Source organism: Saccopteryx leptura, chromosome 1, assembly GCF_036850995.1.
Source record: "Saccopteryx leptura isolate mSacLep1 chromosome 1, mSacLep1_pri_phased_curated, whole genome shotgun sequence".
In the NCBI taxonomy this organism is placed as follows: domain Eukaryota; kingdom Metazoa; phylum Chordata; class Mammalia; order Chiroptera; family Emballonuridae; genus Saccopteryx; species Saccopteryx leptura.
The window spans coordinates 103,890,432-103,910,796 of NC_089503.1; the positions used below are offsets into that span (position 1 = coordinate 103,890,432).

The 20,365-nt window shown below is 48.2% G+C and overlaps 1 protein-coding gene across 2 annotated transcripts in view; it reads left to right on the forward strand.

Annotated features, from left to right (window-relative positions):
- The first annotated feature begins 1,480 nt into the window (after window positions 1-1,480).
- Window positions 1,481-20,365, forward strand: part of DRD2 (dopamine receptor D2) — a 69,780-nt gene continuing 50,895 nt past the window's right edge. For both annotated transcript variants that reach the window (XM_066360771.1, XM_066360772.1), the window contains exon 1: window positions 1,481-1,700. The gene's annotated coding sequence lies outside the window, so the exon portion shown is untranslated. The remainder of the gene's footprint in view (window positions 1,701-20,365) is intronic.

Consider the following 20,365-nt stretch of genomic DNA (forward strand, 5'->3'; position numbering starts at 1 on the left):
AAAATGTTAGGATTCCTGATTGTTGTACCATCTTCCTCTGAAGCTTGCAGGGAGACAGGGGAGAGTCCAAATCCACATGCTAATACCAAAGGGGTCGGGGAAGAGGTACCACGTACCCCTTCCCCAGTTTCCTTCAAAAGATGGCGTGTTTGAGAGATACTCTAGCCTCTGCCTGGGCAGATGGTGGACTGACCCAGGGTGAGATCTATGCAGAAGCTGGACAGTCCTTGGTTTCCCCGCTGGAGCCATGAAAGTGGAGATTAGATGGACGCCAAGGTCATTTCCAACCTGAATTTTCAATAATTGTGTGGGCCATTGGAGGAAACACAAATTTAATCTTTGTAGCCCAGAGTGGCCTCCAGCCTTAATGGATTGATTCCCTGCTATGCAAAGTCAGTCCTTTGTCCATGTCTGCCTTGAGTGCTGTGCTGCCTTCTCCCCGTGGAACTGGGCTGCTTCAATGACCAGCCCTGTGGGGTCTCCCTTGCCTGTGTGCACAGCATCTGTTTAACTCGCAGGTGCTGAGGTATGTTACACTAGTTCTTGGAGGTGTCCACTCTGGATTGGCAAGACGAGAACAAAAACCTGGCTTTATTCCTCTCCATGACCTTAGAATCTGAAAGAGCTCAGCGAAGAGGGGACAGTCAGTAAGTAATTAATCCCTCAAGAAGAAAGAAAGGGAAGGAGAGAGGGCGAAAGGAGAGGAATGAGATTTCTCTGCAGCCCTACGGACCCCAGCCCTCACCACCGCCTCCTTTACCGCCCCCCACTTCAATATGGAGTCAAAGGTGACCTGGAACCCCGCAATTGAATTTTTGTTTGAAGTCAACTCCAAGCAGGCTTTCTCCCTGAAGAGTCGAGAAACAAAAGGTTGACCAAGAGCAGAGGTCAGAAAACGGACCTTGGACCTCTCCTGCTCACGTGACTACCTGGATGGTGGTGCCCCCCACTCTCCACGTCCTTGTTTGCTGACTTCTCAAAGAAAGGAACAGAGAAGCAAGCAATGGAAACATTTGTCACGGCAGCCCTGCACACACAGACTGTTATTTTGCGGGTCTGCGGGGAGCTGAACGTGTAGTGGACCACTCAGTCCCTGCTTCAGTTGGGACCAGCTTCCGAGCCATGGATAGAGGCGTCCTCCACCCCACGCCGCCCCGGGCAGCTCAGGCACGCAGATGGTACACACGCGCACAGCCGGGCAAGGCTGGGCTGCCCCGCCCCCGGGGCGAGGCCTGTCCCGGGGCGGGGTCTTCCCGGGGCGGGGTCCTCCGGGGCGGGGTCTTCCAGGGGCGGGGCCCTGGCGCCCCGTGGCCAGGGCGTCCCCGCTCCTGCCCGCCCTGCCCCGTGCGGCGCTCGGGCCCCGCGGAGCTGTCTAGGAGCAGAGCGGGAGCAGGCGGCCCTCCGCGCGCACCGCACCGCCTCCACGCTCGGTCCCTACGCCACACGCCCACCCGCGTCCGGCCCCGCCCCGCCCCGCCGCTGCCGGTCCACTGCTCCCCGCGGGCCGGAGCTGGCCGAGCGGCTGCTCGCTGGGGCTCCTAACGGCGCGGCGAGGGCGGGAGCAGGCACTCGCCAAGGGAGCGGCGGCCCAGACGGCTGCCGGTGGTGGTGGTGGGGGCGGCCCCGCGTGGATGCGGCGGGAGCCGGACACCTGGAGCAGCCTGCGCCGCCTCCGCCCCAGGGCGCCCTATGGCTTGAAGGTAAGCGCCCTCGGGACAGACGGGCGGGCCGGGCCGGGCCGGTTCGCAGGGAGGCCGGCGGGCCGGGCCAGAAGTTTGTTCGGCCACGCTGGCGCGGTCCGCGCGGACCACTCCGCTTGCGGTCAGGCTGTCCACCGACTTTCCGTCGGGCAGCCTTCCCCAGGGGTGGTCTAGTCGCGACGGCCACCCACTATCCCTCCCTCTCGGCGTCCTCGGTGCCGCCGGGCGGGGACGCTCGTTCAGGCCGGGCGGGCGGATGGGGGTGGCCTCCCCGCGGAGCCGCGGATGCTGGGGCGGGCGCCTCTCGGCCTCCCCAGTAGGGCACTTTCTGCCCGGGACGCCAGAGCGCGCGGCCAAGGGTTCGACCCCCCCAACCCCCGAGGGAGAAGGGTGGTTTTTGGCTACTCGGCGTTTGTGTGGCCAGAGACTTTTCAGTGTCTAAAGACTAAAGCCAGGGAGGGCTGCGGGCCCTGACTTTTACCTTCCGGCTGTCTAACGGACCGCTGTCCTTGGTGCTGATTTGCCGCTCTCCTTCGCCCCCTGTCTGTTCAAGATCCAGCCCAGGTGGGAGGCTGGGATTTCAGACCCATCTAAATTTGAGAATGAGTCTGATGGTGGGAGCAGTAGCGGAGAGTGACCGTCTGGCTCTGAAGTGGACCAGGAGCCCAGAGCCCCCGCAGGGCAGGGCGGGATGCGGAGGCAAGAGGCAGCTCTAAGTGCCAGGGACAGCATGTCCCCCTCCTTGTCTGCGACCAGCAGCCTGCTTGAAACTCCTCTTTGGAGAGCAGAGAGAAAAGGCTGTGTGTGTCTATACACAACAGGCTTCATCGTGGACACTAGGCTCAGCCCTGTGGCCCCACAGAGACAGATCCGTGCTCTCAGCCACAGGGAAGCTGTCTGAGCGAGTCACTGTTGCCCACCTGGCACCCCACTACTTTTTGTGCTGGGGACTCCTGAGGTTGGTGCATGACACTTTATGGATCTCTTTCCAGTTTCTTCTGCAGATCCAGTCACTTCTGGATTTGCCCGGGCTACAAACCTTTCAGGCTAATCCTTGTTCTTCCCCAGGAACTAGATTTTCAGTTATTCTCTCTCCTTTGGATGCAAATATGTACTCTGATTATCCCTAATTTCCTCCTGTGGAATTAGGACCACTTGAAAAAAGAATCATTCTTCTCATCTTTTCTTCTGTTGCTGCTGTTTGATGAAGGTGGACACAGAGAGAGAGAGAGAGAGAGAGAGAGAGAGAGAGAGAGAGAGAGAGAGAGAAAGGCCATGATGCATGTGACCAGTTGCAAGAGAATCAGTAAGGGTTTTGCTGGATCCCAGCCCCCTGCCTTTGACTTCCTTGCTTAGTGTTCAAAATTCCTGGCATATGTGATTAGGGGTGGGGGGTTGATGCTATTTCTGAAGCCAAACATCTCTCAAGGAAGAGGTTTGAGAGGTTGAACTTAGAGCCAAGTGAGGGCGATGGTAGCCCCAGCCTTGTTCTAGTGGAGAATATTTTGAGGTCCTCCTACCTGCACAGCCTAGAGATGGGAGGTGCGAAAGGGCCTGGAAAATGGGGGATTCTGATTTATCATAGATGCGTTTCTCCAAGGTCAATTTTTTGTTTTTGTTTTTGTTTGAACTCCCTGCATCTGAATCACCCAGGAATCTAGTTAAGATGCTTATTTTTGGTTCTTCCCAGGCTGAGGCCCAGGAATGTACTGTATATTTTAACTATATTTCTGAGTGATTTGTGTGGACACTGGATTAAGAAATCACCTGTCATAAAAGTTCTGACTTCTTTGAGTGACTAGAAGGAACATAATTAAGATCTTCATCGACCCCCTCCTTGCGTCCTGCAGTTATACATATTAGATTTTTAAGTGGGGGACCATCCCCCTGATTAAATCCCTTTGCTGCAATAAAGAGTGCAGCTCAGTCTCTCTCCTCTCTCCCAAGATCTTCCTGGACTTTTCTTCTAAAACAAATTTTTAACTTTAACAGTCTTCAATATGGCTTCAGGTTGACCTGTGTAAATACTAACTGTCCTCCTTGGGTTCCAATGCAGTGTGTTCCTCCTCCCCTCACATTATGAGGGAATTATTGTTTTTCATTATGTGTGTACTGTGATCTGCTAACCTAACTGCTCCTGAAATATCAAGGAGTAATTAGTTCAGCTTAGTAGCATGTCATGTTCCCCAAGGCCGGTAGCCGCTCGTGCCCAGCTCGCAATGACATATTGACTGTATTGATTTGGTTTTTGTGCTCTGTAAGCCAGGAAGCTTGTAGGGTTGGATAAGTCTGAAATGATGCTTGTGGGCCAGTCTTCTGCCTTCACATGCAGGGTTACATTATTTATTTATTTATTTTGTCTAGAACATGCAATATTGCAGGACAATATGAACTTGAGAGAAACCCTTCTGTTCTTTTCTTCCTTCTTTACCAGGGAAACAAAGGGAGGTCAGGGGTGTTTATCAAATATGGCCTCTTATATACCTGGGATTGATCTGCTGAATTTAGATGGTCTGAGGTCACTGTTATCTGGGTGAACATGTGTGAGGGGAAAGGCATGTAGACCTGGCCTGTAAACAGCTGTTTCCATCTTCCCTACAAACAGGAGTCTTATTTTGGAGTTGAAGAAGCAGGGCTGTGCAGATAGCATGGGATGGGGGAGATAGAGAATGAGAATGATGAGACTTCCTTGAGCCAGCCCCGCCCTTTCCAGTGACTCATATTTTCTGAAGTTCCACCTTCCATTTCTTTCGCCCTTAGGGCTTAATACCTATGAATCTCCATCAGTGAAAGTGTTTCAGAACCCAGGAAGGGAGAGAGGAATCAAAGTTGAGGTTTTATAACACCAGGACCCCAAGCACCAGATTGTCTATCACAAATCATATGACCTATGATTTGAAGTCCTGAAAAAAAACTTAGAATGGTTGCCCAGTCAGTTCCATTTCCCCAGGGACATCTTACCATTAGATTATTTCGGTTCCTCCATGGTCATCCTGGATGCCCCAGACCCCAATCAAGGAAGCTTTTTTCTTTAGTCAAGAAATATGGTGGTCTCTTTCCCATTATTAAAATTCTCTCATAAAAGAGTGGGTAATTTTTCTAGTTTCAGAGTATCGGATTGGGCTCAGCAACCAATGCATCTCCATTTTATCAGGAGCTCTGCTTAGCAAGAAAACATCTTGCACCTAGGAAGTGCTTGGAAACCACATAGGGTACACTTTGGTTCAACTTCTCAGCAGACAGCCTCCCTGGATGTGATCTCTTGTTTAGCTGAACCCCAGCATGGCATTTCCCTTCCCCTCACTTCCAGTAGGGCATCTTATAGCCCTGGGAGGACTCAGTTATTTGGCTTTGGGATTATGTATCAGCGCTCCAGGATACTAAATGGAGCCACTAAGGGTGTGCATGCAAGTTGCATGTTTACCAATTCTGGGTGGGAGACTGTTACCTCCAATATTTTAGAATACTCTAACAGTATTGGAATCAAGTCTTAGTACACCTTGCGTCTCACCTGTTGCCATCGCCAATGCAATTGAAGATTTTTAAAAATAGAATCACATTATACAAGTGCACAGGCTTGGAAAATAGCTTGATTATAGTGTCAGTAATGTGGGTGGAGATTTAGCCCCTTGGTTTGTTCCTGTTTGGGTCCAGAGAAAGGAGAGAAAATTGCCCTCCTGGTCTGCACACATTCCCTCTTCTTTCCCCTTTCACCTCAATTTTATAAGTGGGTTAAATGAACACCCTTGGCAGCTGGGATGTCTCCTGGGAAAGTGCAGCCTCCTCTCTCCCTAGGAGACAAGGGAATGTTTCTCTGTGGAGGAGCAGAGGCCCCTGCTGGCTCCAGAGTGCAGGGAAGAGGCAAAGATGACACACTGGGGACTTCTCCCTCCCCTGGATGGCAGAGGCTATGCTGCTGCAGTGTCCCAAAGCCTGAGACCTGGAGTCTTTGGGAGACTGTGGGGCAGTGAACAGGGGTGGGAGCTAAGAAGCAAACTCATGGAGGCCCTAGAAAGGGGATGATGTTACGCATGCACATACAAGGCATTGGGCATTGGCTTAGTGCAATGTGGACAGTTTTGTCAATCTGATGGCACCTATAGGTATCTTTTTCCAGGAGGAGATGGGAATTCTTTGCTGTCTGCAGTGATGTGGAGGGGGTGGTGGGAGGACCCTGGCATCCCTGGAGCCCTCTGAGTGATGTCAGCCTGCTCCCAGACACAGATGGTGAATGAAGTCATTGCAGCATCACCCCCCAGGGCCCTGTCCATAGGCCCCAACCAGCCTGACAGACCTGCCCTCCAGGGATCTGCAATTCACTATTAGGCCTGGTGTACAGAATGCAGCCACGGCCCTAAGGACACTCCCCTGCAGATATCTGGGAGCCAAAGTGAGTGGGCCTGTTCATCATCACTGGGCTCCTTTAGACTGCCCCTGCCCTTCTCATTCTCCATATAACAAGGCGTTGTTGTTATTGTTTGGATTCCAATTGGCCCAGTGGGGGAAAGGCATTAGAAATGAAATGATTTTTATTATGTGCTATATAATTGCCTCCTCTTCTTCCTGTTACCCCAGGCAGAAACATCACTAGCAATTCCCTGGGAACCACTGGTCTGGGAACGTGGCTCACTCACAGACTTCCTTAGAAAGGCTGTTTTGGACAAGTGGTCCTGCTCACCAGTCTGTCCGTCACTGGTCTCATCATCCTAACAGCCAGCCTTTATTATGCACTTGCTGTGTGCAAGCACTTGACATGTGTTTTTTATTTCAACTCCTGATCCTGCAACAACTCTATGAAGTTGGCACCATTATTACCCCCATTTTACAAAGGAGAAGCATAGACTTAGAGAGGTAAGTGGCTTGCACAAGGTCACAGGGCTAATATGCAGGGTGAGATTCAAAGTCAAACTGATGCTAAAGCCATAGCTCTCTCTGAGCTGGGTAGGTTGCACACAGAACGTACTTTCTTTTATCCACTGAAGTGACAGAGAATATTGCTCAACATACCAGGAAAGGAGGAGACAGCAGAGGTGAAGGATGGATGGAATAACTTCTTGGGATTCTTGAAGTTGAGGAAAATCTACATGTTCTGTCCTTGGATCTGGGCCCTTTGGATGAAATGCACTAGGAATAAGCCTCAGCAAGCAATGTGCTTGGAGAGGAGGAAGGCAGGAACTGGAGGGAGGCAGGGTCAACTAAGCAAGGAGACTTCTGACCTCACTGTGAATTTTTTAAATGACATTTTACAGCATTTGGTCGCTTATTTAAACTGTTTAAAAACAACATAGAATGATAGCTCAGCCTGTGGGCTCTGGAATTAGATGGCCAGAATTTGAATCTCAACTTTAATATTTACTCACTCTGTTCCCTTAAGCAAGCTGGTTAATCTCCCTCACCTTGGGCTTCTCATCTATTAGTGGGATGGTAATACTGACCTCATAGTATTCTAAGGTGTAAGCCAATAGGCACCAGAGATTTGAAATAGTCCTTAAAAAGCACCCCATAAATGCTAACAATAATGATGATTATTGTTAAGAAACTTGAGAGAACATGTTTAGTTTTTTTCTTTTTGCACAAGCACAGCACCTGATTTTACATCTCTGAAATTAAGTGCATTTCTAAAGCTTTTTACAGAATCCATGCTTCCATTTCTTTCTTACATTCTCCACTTATCTGAACTACAGTTTTCACACTCACCTCAGTGAGTCAGAAGAAGCTCTTACTCATCTTGAGCAAGGGGGTTCAGGTTGCAGTACCTTGCACACAGCAAGTGCATGATAAATGTTGGCTGTTGAGATGATGAGACCAGTGATCGAGGGACTGGTGAGCGGGACCACTTGTCCAACAGCCCTTCTAAGGAAGTCTGTGACTGAGACACTTTCCCAGACCAAGGGTTCTGGGAAATTGCTAGTGATGTTTCTGCTGGGGTAACAGAAAGAAGAGGAAGCAGTTATATAGCATGTAACAAACGTAACTTCATTTCTAACGCCTTTCCCTCGTTGGGCCACTTGGAATCCAACAATAACCACAAGGTGGGATGGAGACGCAAACGGCAGGGCGGTCTAAAGTAGCCCAGTGACTAAAACCAGGTCCGGGACTCCCATATTACCACACTCAAGCTAAGAAAGGACACTAGTCTGCACAGTGACAGCTTTGCACAGCCTCATTTCTCTTCCTGGATTTCCGGGTCCTTCATCTCTCCTTGTGGTTGGAGCCTTCTTGATTGGCATTGTCACATGAGGTGATGCACTCGGGCACAACCCATTTTTAATTAAAAATGAGAAATAAGAAAGTACTGGTGCACAAGGATAAGGAGCTGTCTTTCTTCCCCTGTGTTGAGAGGGCCGACACACCTCACTCTGAGAAAATCCCCAAGGCTGGTAGAAATACATCTTTTGGGGTCAATAATGGCAGGAGTAAATGCCACCTATTTTTTGGATGAAGTCTGAGAAGTCTGAGTTTTGGTCCTGCCTGAGAAAGGGATGGACACAGTTGTTTCTAGGACTCTCTTACCCTGAAAGCTATTTCCTGACATTGGTTTTTTTTCTTTTTCTGTGAATCTTTTCTTGGGGAGCACTCTTTCCTAACTGATGCAGCTACTACTGACCACTCCCAAAAGCTTGCTGTCCAGCGAAGGTAGGAGATTTCTGAGGGTGTGGCAGGTGTTCTGTTTCCTGGTCATCTTCGTCAGGTCATGTAGGCATTCCTCTCTTGGTCTCTGAGCTCCCTCAGCTCTGACATTCATTTGTGGCAGGGTCAACATGAGAAGCATATTGACAAGTAGAAACCAGGTCCAGGGTCACAGGAAGAGGATGTCAGGCCCTCCAAAGGTATTTCCATACACATCTTCCCTTGAGAATGTGTACAGCTGAGGGCCTGGGTCACTCTGCATGACTAGTGCCACAAAGTCTGCCCTCTGGCCAGTCTTCTCTGGTGTGCTGGAAGTAGATGGTGGCAGGTAATGACTGCTCTCCATAGAACCATGCTGCCCTCCGCACATCCTGAATCCTTCCTTAGTTACATGCTGTGGTAGCCAGCCCCCAAGATAGCCCTTACTACTTCCTACTTTCTCGTATTCATATTTTTGTGTAATTTCCTCCTATGTTAAATAGGGAAGACCTGAAGACTTGTGTACCAATAGCATAATGCCTAAATGACAGATTGCGACTTACAAAGATAGGTCAGAGAAGATATCATGATGTCTACCCTTTTCTTTCTTGGAAAAGGGAAAAGCCAGCTTCCATGTCATAAGGACACCCGAGCAGCTCTCTAGAAAGGTCTGCACAGCAAGTAACTGAGGTGTCCTGCCAACAGCCATGTGAATGGAACATCTTGGAAGTATCTCTCTCCTCCCTGGACCAGCCTTCAAATGATTAGGGCCAATGTTAAGGTCTCAACTCTATATAACCTTTTTGAGAGACCCTCAGCTAGAACCACCGATCAAGATGCTTGAATTCCTAACCCATAGAAACTGTGAGACAATATATTTTTGTTGTGTTAAGATACTAGGTTTGAGGATAAGTTGTTGTGCAATAGTAGATAACTAATATACACTCTGAAATTATTCTTCATGAAGTTTTCCAAACCCGTCTTCTACAACGACATGGGATCTGTTCACTATCCATAAAGATGAATTTCTCTCACTGGACTAAAATTGCCTCCGTGAGTTTCAGGGGGTGCCCTCTGTTATTGTTACCCTGAGTGCTCATGTTCCACACATTGCGCTCATGAGCCTCTCAACCATCATCCTCCCAGCCCTGGGTACTGATTTCTGTGCCCTTCCTTCCCGCACTCTTCTCCGAAAGCCCTCTGGCATGGCAGCCCTTTGGTGTGCACTTTCTCTTAATTATTTCACTGAATAAGTATTATTGAGCACCTACTATATACTAGGCATTGATTTTGGTGGCAGATGCATCATGGCACAGAGCAAAGATCCCTGCTGTCTTGGAACTCACGCTCTCGTGGGAGGAAAGAGATGATAAAAATAAATATGTAAAAGTAAATTACTGAGTGTGTTAGTGGGCAATAAGTACATGGGAAGAGAAAAAAATCTATTAGAGATCGATGAGGTAGCATGCTGAGGGGTGAAAAGAGCAGGAAGTTTGCATTATGAATAGGGTAGACAGGAGGGACCTCACTGAGAAAGTGACATTTGAGAGCAAACTTAAAGGATGTGTAAGAATGAGAGATGCAGAGATATCAGAGAAAAGAGCATTCAAGGCGAGGGGCAGGCATCATCCAGTCTGCATACATTTATAAGTATTTTAACAACTGTCTTGTTCTTTATAGGATAGTAATAATACTCTGCATTTGGAACTCCCTTTTAATTTTTCAAAACCCATGAGGTGGTAGTAATCTTGTTGGTGTGTGAGTCACTTTCACGTACACTATCCCTGTTGGTCATTCCAACCCCTGTAATAACTCTTGTTTTGCAGACGTGGCCCCTGAGGCTTAGAGAGTTCATGTGAAACTTGCCTGGGCTCATGGGGCTTGGAAGTGCTGGAGCTGCTGCCTTAGGACCACTCCTGTGGTCCTTTCTTATGTGGCCATCTCAGTGCTTAATGCCAGTCTTCCAATTGCACATGACTGTCTTCCCCACTAGAAAGAGAGCTCCTTAATACAGAGTTTGTCTCCTACTTCTCTGGAAATTGTTATAACCTCAAATGATGCTGAACAATTGCTCATCACTTAAATTAATGTGAACTAGTGGGTGAGTGAGTGGGAGGGTGAGTGAGAAGGTGAGTGATGGCTTACTTCCCCATGGCCGCACTTACTTGGAGCCCAACAGGAGTGTTTGGAAGTGGCTGAGGCATCCTCCACAGGTTGAGTGGGTCAGCGAGAGGCTTCAGACCTTCTCTTTTATCTTTGGTTAGCACTCTCTGCTTAGGTACATTCTAGTTTGGCTGGACATTCTTCATAGTTGTTGTAGGGTGTGGGGGTCAGGGTATGTTGACTAGGGAAAGCCTGCTTCAGTCAGACATGCCCATGGAGAAGAAGGTGTTGGGGGAGCTGTCAAGGAAACAGATGCAGATGTGTTGGTCCAGGTTAACCTGGGGGCCTGTAGACAAACAGAATGGGGCAATTGTTGGGCATTATCTTTGGAGCCCTGAATAGTTTGTTTTGAATTTGGGATGTAAAGTTTGGGGAATTGGGCTGATCCTTAGTTTAAAAGGTACAGATAAAAATTTTCTGATACATCTGATAAGGGCTTAATGTCCAAAGTTTATAAGGAACTTATAAAACTCAACACCAAAAAAAAAAAGTCAATTAAGAAATGGGCAAAAGACTAGAATAGACACTTCTCCAAAAAAGGACATACAAATGGTCAATAGACATATGAAAAGATGTTCATTGTCACTAATCACCAGAGAAATGCAAATTAAAACCACAAAGAGATATTACCTCACACCTATTGGAATGGCTATCATCAATAAATCAACAAACAAGTATTGATGAGGATGTGGGTAAAAAGGAACCCTACCGTTGGTGGGGAAGCAGATTGGTGCAGCCACTGTGGAAAGCAGTATGGAGTTACCTCAAAAAATTAAACATGTAACTGCCTTATGACCCAGTTATCCCACTTCTGGAAATACATCCTAAGAATCATGAAACACTAATTCAAAGAATATATGCACTCTTGTGTTCACTGAAGCATTATTTGCAATAGCCAAGATCTGTAAACAGCCCAAGTGCCCATCAGTAGATGAGTGGACAAAAAAGCTGTGGTACATTTACACAATGGAATACTATTCAGCTATAAAAAACAGGGAAATGTTACCCTTTGCAACAGCATGAATGGACCCAAAGACTATTATGCTAAGTGAAATAAGCCAGATAGAGAAAGACAAGATTTCATGCATATGTAGAATCTAATTAACGAACAAAATAGAAACAGACTCATAGACACAGAGAGTAGACTGACAGCTGTCAGAGGGAAGAGAGTTGGGGGACTAGATGAAAGGTGAAGGGATTAAGCGCAGAAAAAGTAGCTCATAAACACAAATAACAATATGGTGCTTACAGGAGGGAAAGGGGAGATAAATGGTGATGGAAGGAAACTTGACTTGGTACAGATGATGTATTATGGAACAGTACACTTGAAACCTATGTAATTTTATTAACTAATGTCACCCTAATAAATTCAACTTAATATTAATAAAAGAAAGTTTACATAGTACTTTTTAAAAAGGTGTAGATATTACTACCTAAGACCCTTCAAAAGCAATTAACAATTTGAACTATCTTTCTCAAAATCACTTCTAAAACATGTGACACCACCCCCTGCATAGGTGGCTATTCAGTGTAACAAAGTGACTCAGATGACAAACTTGGAAGTCAGATGGATGTATGTTCAGGTCTGTGCTCTGCCAATGATCAGCTATGTGACCTTGATCAAGTTACTATGACCCCTTTGAAATTCAGGTTTTTTCTTCCATAAAATAGAAAACCGTAACACTTATTTCATAGTCTCTGGCACATGGTAAGCTCTAAATAAACATTCACTATCATTATTTTTATTACTATTGGGAGGCATAAAAATGTCTACATATCCTTCCCAAATTTTTTTTGTTTTGTTTTATTTATTAATTAATTTATTTTTTTATTATTTTTTTTACAGAGATAGAGAGAGAGTCCGAGAGAGGGACAGACAGGGACAGACAGATAGGAACGGAGAGAGATGAGAAGCATCAATCATCAGTTTTTCGTTGCAACACCTTAGTTGTTCATTGATTGCTTTCTCATATGTGCCCTGATGGTGGGCCTTCAGGAGACTGAGTAACCCCTTACTCGAGCCAGCGACCTTGGGTCCAAGCTGGTGAGCCTTGCTCAAACCAGGTGAGCCTGCATTCAAGCTGGCAACTTCAGGGGTCTCGAACCTGGGTCGTCCACATCCCAGTCCAATGCTCTATCCACTGCACCACCACCTGGACAGGCTTCTTCCCAAATTTTACCTTCTCTCTTCTAGAGGGAAGGAAGACATTGCAGATGAGGAAATTCAACAAGATGGGACCTGACTCCTAGAGTGTTACCCTTAGAAGAACCCAATGCCACACAGCAAGAGAGTGGCAGAGCTGGACTAGAACTTGGCTCTGCCCTGGCACCCTTTCTAGCACACTGTGCTGTTGCCAACCACAGGTTATGGCGGGGAGCATTCAAGGAAGTCTAAGTAACTGAGTGCTACAGAGTGGAGTTTGAGGTGGTGGGGGAATAGTACAAGGTGAGGCCAGAGGCTTAGCCAGGGCCAGTCTACGGACCCTGCAGCCCTGTGGAGGGGACTGAAGGGCAACAAGAAGCCATTTTGAAGGGTTGGGCTTTAAGTCAAGGAATAATTCAATTGACTTTTTTTTTTTTAAATCACAGAGGCAGCCTTGCTGGAGAAATGATGCAGAGCAGGACTAGAGGAAGAGTAGGTAGGAGAGAACCTTCTGCATGTCCTTGGGAGGCCCCACAGGGCTGAGGCAGGCTAGGATGTTCATCTAAAAGTGACTTCCCTGGAGGGAGCCCAGTGTGGCAAGGCTTCACAGCACCTTGGGGACCTAGACTAGCTCTGTCACGCGGAGATGAGAATATGCCCAGAGAAGTAAGCAATGTATCTAGAGTCTCATGGCTGCATAGAAGGACCAGACCCAAACCTCAGGCCTCCCTGTGACCCAGCCCACTTCCTATTGCACCAAACCCTGCGCCAAACCACGGAGAGCCAGAGATGGTGTTGGCTACACCGCTTGACCTCAGACAGCTTTACTGAAAGTTCCCCCAGTTTATCCAGCTTTAGAACTCATCCTCTTGTCCTTTCTTCCCATTTCTAGGTCAAATTGCTGATTTGGTGACCTTTATTACACTATTGCCTGGGAAATTCAGATAAGTACAGGAAAAGTGAAGTTTAAAGTAGGAGCAAGTTGGTTCTTATATATTTTGAGGAGCTCACAGCTTTGAGAAAAGCCACTAACATTCCCATTTTTCACAGAGAAATGCAGGTTGTAGGCAAGTTAGTGCTCAGTATAGTAAGTGACATGGAGAAGCCCTTTGGAGACTATATTATCGTCACTAATAATAACACAATAAGGTGCACTGATAACTCATTCATCAGGTCTGAGCACGGGGCAGCAAGCAGAGGACAAAAGAAGGAGTGGCCCCCCTGCCCTACACGGAGCACACGCCTGGCAGGTAGTAGGCTGTCAATAAGTAACTGCTGCATCTTAATGGATCTGGGTCCCTCCATTCTGAAGGAACCAGATGGCAGGCAGTCACCCTGGAGAAAGAAATGCCCGTTGCCTTTCTGTCTAAGCACTTTCACTTGGCTCCTAAATGTGATAGGCACAGTATGCCTGTGAACCCTGTGAATTAACCCCAGGACATCAGGAGAGTCTCCACAGGGAGAGGGGAAGTGGAGCAGACCTCTGCAGAGCTGGCAGCTGGGAGTCTTACACACTACTCACTGTAGGAGCAGTGTGCTCCAGGGCCGCTGTAACAAAGTAGCACAAACTGGGTGGCTTTACACAACAGAAACTTCTCTTCTCTCAGTTCTGGAGGCCTGATGTCTGAAATCGAGGTGCCAGCAGGGCTGTGCTCCCTCCAGAGGCTCACGGGCCGTGCTCCCTCCAGAGGCTCACGGGCTGTGCTCCCTCCAGAGGCTCACGGCTCCTGGCTCTCCTTGGCTTGCAGCAGCATCACATCAAATCTGTCTCTACCCTCACATCCACTCCATCCTCACATCCCTTTCTCTCCCTGTGTCGCTGTCTTCTCTCCTTTTATAATTATTTTTATTATTATTAATTATTATTATTTTAGAAAGAGAAAGAGGGACAGACATGAACGAAGAGAGATGAGAAGCATCAACTCATAGTTATGGCACTTTAGTTGTTCATTGATTGCTTCTCATACGTGCCTTGATCTGGGGCTCCAGCTGAGCCAGTGACCTTCGGCTCAAGCCAGGGACCATGGGGTCATATCTATGACCCCACGCTCAAGCCAAAAACCCTGCGCTCAAGCTGGGGACCTCAGGGCTTCAAACCTGAGTCCTCAGTGTCCTAGGTCGATACTCTATCCACTATGCCACCTCCTGGGCAGACTCCTCTCCTTATAAGGGTGCTATTGGACTTAGGACCCACCCTAATTTAATTATGACCCCATATCAACCCTTAACTATCTAATAATTATCCTTAATTATGTCTGCAAACACCCTATTTCTAAATACTGTCACATTTTGGGTTGTGGGTGGACCTGAATTTGGTGGGTGGGGAGAGTCACCGTTCAGTCCACTGCAGGAGCTCCCTGGTTCCTGGTCCCTGTGGGCATCTTTGGCCTCTTCCAAGGCAGGGTCATTTCCCTCCCCAGCACCTGTTCTTGGAGCAGCTGTCCACTTACTGAAACTTTAATACCTGAGTTAGAAGGCAAACCAGGATAGGAAAGAAAGCCATTAGTATGTCCGGGAGCTCAGGATTAAAGAGGATGCCCTGACCTCTGGCACTATGGTTAGGAAGAGGCAAAGCCACGGGAGTTCAGAGAAACAGAGAGCATGGCAGGAGTCACTTGAGTGTTCCATAAAGGGGCGGCCCAGGGGAACCTGGGTTCCTGCAGCACTTGGGCTTAGGCCTAGTGAAGGTGGAGGCTGGGTGCTAATATAAAGCGCTTTATGTAACTGCCAGAAACTCAGGGATTCAGTTTTTCACTCAACATTCATTCTGCTAGCATTTATCACATGCCACCTCCGTGTCAGATCCTCAGTCCATTGTTCACATTTCACCGATGAGAACACTGAGTCTCCAGTAAGCCAAGAGGATTATCCAAGGTCTCTGGGGGCAGAGACAGGACAAAATTCCAAATCTCGCAACTCTCAGTGTACCTCCTACGTAGCAATGTTTTCTCTCATGGACTCCAGTCTGCCTTTAGGACCCATGGTCCCCACCAAGGAAGAGCAGTAATAGTAACAACCCCTGCATCTAGACAGGGCTTGACTTTGCAGAATGCATCTCTCCAAAGTCCTTTTACTACTGCCCTGTGATGTGAGGAGGTGGAGGCAGAGTGAGGAGGGCTTCACAGCTCCTGCCCCCGAGTTCATCTTTGCTAGGTGTGGAGGAAGGGAGGTGTGAGGTCTCCCCATAGAGAAGGGGGAAGAGCTAGGTCCTCACAGACAGAGGCTAGCAGGGACTGGCTCCATAATAAACCCCAAGGGAGCCTTGCTAGTTTGCTCAGTTGGCCAGTCCTTGAGGACAGAGCAGACGCTGATGGTGCTGGACGCTTTTGGGGCCCCTGGCATGGGTCACGTGCCTGCAAATGGGAATCCGCAGCCTTGCAGACTTCGCCTTCCTGTGGTTCTGCCTCAGCAGCCAACATGCAGTATCTGGAGCTGCCTGGTGCGGCTGGGCTGCCAGACCCTGCCCTCTGGAGCTTCCCAGTTTGGATGCTGCCTCCAATGACCTGGTCCATAGTGGGTACTCAGGAACTATGTGTTTCACGACTTGAGTGAGGAAAGTGTATCCCTGCATTGTGACACATGCGAGCGGGGGGCTTGTGAAGGAAGGAGATACAGAGGACTTCCAAAGAGCTGTTGTCCCAGCCTAGCTTTGGGATTTGAGGCCTGTGAGGCTTAGTCTGGGGCTTGGCTTGGGGCCTGTACCAGCTCCCTGAGCAGCCAGAATGCCAGGCCTCCCAGCCTCTCTGGCTTCTATCTCTTTATCCCTGGGCAGTTACCTGCCATCCATAGCATCTCGCCACTCTGTCTCCATGGCAATATCATAGCCCCAGGAATTCATGGTATTGGTAGAGGGGAGAGGAGGAAAAGGTCAAGGACAGGAGCACATGTGACCAGCATGTCCATGTGCCCATTCTGAGTAGTGAAGCTTCAAGAGGCCAGAGAGGGTGCCCTCACCGAGGGCCCCAGACATCATTTGGTTTAGGAAAGGAATCAGGAGCTCTTGAGCAGCAGGGAGTCTCTGTCCTTGGGAGCCCTTGGAGCCTGGCAGCTTGGGGATCTCCTTCCATGGAAATCATGGATGGTCCAGCGTGGGACAGAACCCAGGCTCCCTGTGGTCCAGAGACACCTACCCAGTGGAGTGTACCCACAGCCTAGCCCTGCATGTCCTGCCCTGTCCCTGTTTCACCAGACAGCGGACCTTTCTTCTTCTAGTCAAGTGTCTGCTTGTGAGTCACATGTTCCATGAGGCTGAGCAAGGCCTGGAGCGGGCAGGGGGCACCAGTGCCGGCTGAGTGAGTGCAGAGCCTTCAGCAAACAGCCCTGGCTGCCTCAGCCCTGGGGAGAGACTGGCGGGATGAACCATAATAATGGTCAAAATGAGCAACTGGTCTGAAGACAGTCGATTTGATGGTGCCTCTGTTTATAGCCTCTGAGTTTTAGTCCTTTAGACACAGAGACCTGGGAAAGCCTGATAGAGTGGGCACAAAAGTGAAGAAATAAAATAAAAAGCCAGAATACAGTATTTTTTGCCAGACCATGACCCTACTCCTGGGAGCCTACTGCCTGCTCCTGGGTGATGTGGCACTCAGCTATTTCATGAGGCTTTCTTTCTATGCAGACTAGACACACATGGGTCTTTATGGGGGTCTAGAGAGTCAGGAGACTTAGGTTGCAGCCTCTGTACCATCCCTCCTACTAAAGAAAAATATATTCTTTCATTTTTAAAACAAACACTTAGGAAAACTTATTTATGACTATGAATAGGTGTCAAGACTGCCACAATAGGGGAGAGAGATTATCTCTACTCCAAATATGCAAATGGGATAGACAGCTGGGATGTATAACCAATGAGCCGAATGAGGGGCTCAGGGGATTCTTTCTAAAAGGCTTCAAAAGATGCTGGCTAAAGGCAGGCCAGTGGGACCAGGTATCAAGGTGGGGATTCTTTCTAAACTCACTTAGTGGGATTCTTGCTAAAACTTGGCTGGGTAGGTCTAAGACAGGGCCTAAAGATGCGGCCTGTTGAAAGGGTGCTCAGAGAAGCCTGATTAAAGTTTGTTCAACCTTAGTTGGGTGGTCGGGAATATTTAACATCTCTTGTCCTCTGAATCCTATTTATAAGACTAGGATTGGATTGGATGAGGTCCTTTGAGTGGAAACAGACTACAACCACCAGTACTGTCTCTTGTTTCTCCTCCCTTCACCCAGGACCGCACCTGAAAGTCACAGATGCTGCTTTAAAACAGTGGTCCCCAACCTTTTTTGGGCCACGGACTGGTTTAATGTCAGAAAATATTTTCACGGATTGGTCTTTAGGGTGGGATGGATAAATGCACAAAATAAAATTATGTGACTGGCGTAAAAACTGTGGTATTTTTTTGTATTTTTCTTAAGTTGGAAATGGGGAGGCAGTCAGACTCCCGCATGCGCCCGACCGGGATCCACCCGACATGCCCACCAGGGGGCGATGCTCTGCCCATCTGGGGCGTCGCTCTGCCGCAATCAGAGCCATTCTAGCACCTGAGGCAGAGGCCACAGAGCCATCCTCAGTGCCCGGGAAAACTTTGCTCCAATAGAGCCTCAGCTGCAGGAGGGGAAGAGAGAGACAGAAAGGATGGAGAGGGGGAGGGGTGGAGAAGCAGATGGGCGCTTCTCCTGTGTGCCTGGCCGGGAATCGAACCCAGGACTCCCGCATGCCAGGCCGATGCTCTACCACTGAGCCAACCGGCCAGGGCAAAACTGTGGTATTTTTAAATATAATTGTCAAACTTACGAGACAAGTGTCAAGAGTGAGTCTTAGATGGATGTAACAGAGGGAATCTGGTCATTTAAAAAAAATAAAACATCGTTCAGACAAATAGAAATAAAATGGAAATAATGTAAGTTATTTATTCTTTCTCTGCAGACTGGTACCAAATGGCCCACAGACCAGTACCGGTCCGCGGCCCAGGGGTTGGGGACCACTGCTTTAAAACATCAACTATGAAGGTGTTAATTTTACAATCAGATGCTTTCTTGCCTGTGGTAGCATTCAATGTACCCAAGCGAATAATATCTATTATTTAAAAATACTGACCATATTGTATAAAGGATGATTTGTATCATCTTAAATTATTGTGACACAGCCATGAAAGATAGGACATCTCCCTGTCCTTGGTGTTTAGTGCATAGTAGACCCTGAACATTTGTGGAGTGAATGTATGAATGAAGAAATACGTATATTCCACAAATTAAGAACTTGAATAAGTTGGAGACTGCTTTTAAATCTTAAATATTGTCCACAGTGCTATACACAGTAGTGGGCATTCAATAAATGCTAATTCATATGTGCACACACACCATCTGTGCTTGCGGGGGTATACACACAGCATAGGTTGTGATGGACCAGCACTTTTTTTTCCAGATCATAACTGGTACACATCCTTTCAGATACATTAGTGTGTTAATCTCGGCTGACATACTTGGAGGAAGCAGTAATCTGTGCAGGGTGGTCCCTGTGGCCTCTTTATCAATGACCATAAATAGCTGTGTTTCCACATTAGAAGTAAACACAACGCTTTCCTCATTTTTTCCTGGTGATGTCTGTCGGCCTACCCCTGGCCTTCTGTGTCACCGACATGGGCCAGAGCTGCAGATGCGGGAAGGAGAGTCCAGGCATGGGGTAAGGAAATTGGTGAAAGAAGCATTTATCAAACTATAAGGCCTGGAAAATCATTTTCTAATTTAAAAAGTAATACTATGTGTGTGTAGGGATATGTGTGCTCCTGTGTAAAGATTGCTAAATACTCAGGTTAGACACCATTTAACTTGCTGAGCAATGGCCTCCGGCAAGTTGTTTCACTAATTGCAGATCTTGGCTGTGTCGTCACCAACTAGCTGGGAGCCCCAAGGTCGCTGAGAAAATTTTGCATTTTGCTCTGCCCTTTTAATCATCTCTGTATGGTCTTGCCTCCCCACCATCAGCCGGCCACTCACCAGGCCTAGGAGTACACAGGTCTTTGATGTCCCTCCCCACTCAGGCTGGTCCCAGCCTGCCCTGCCCTATGCACAGTGAGCAGCCCTGGGAATGGGAAGCTGCTGTTAGGTTGAGTTTCCAGGGGGAGGGGCAGCAATTGGCCCAGGCTCTAATGAGCAGGACCAAGGTGACAAAGCCCATTAGTTTGGAACGGCTACCTGCAGAGGGACCAGGGCCAGCATCAAACCAGCAACCTGGAGGCCTGCCATTTAGACAGCACATAATTTCCAAATTAGAGGTTTCTGGCCTGGATTTTACAGGGCAGACAGAGCTCAGAGGTGGCTCTGGCAGAGGCTGCAGAGAACAGACAAGTGGAAATCGTACATGGACTGTGATTTCATTCAGAGTCAAGTGGGCCCTGGGCTTCCCTCTCCCCCTTTTCATTTAGATGCAAATGCAGATTTCTTTTCAGGGAAGTCCTGATGCTGTGGTCTTGCTTCTGGGGTGGGGGGGGGGGGAGGTGATGATGGGGGATTCCAGCTGCTGTGCCCTGTGGGAGTCAGTTACATCAGAGCCTGGGGTTGGGGCTGGAGGTGTTGGAGTCAATGCAGCTGCAGATTCTATTGTACTTTTTCAACTGGCCTGAAGCAGAGGTACCAGCAAGCTGTGCATTAAACCCCAGCTTCCCTGCTGAACAAGGACAGAAGCATCCAGTCCAGGAAAGGCTGTGCTGGAGAACAAGGTCCCTGTTGCCTTTAATGCTGAGAGTTCCTCTTCTTTTTGTTTACCTGTGGC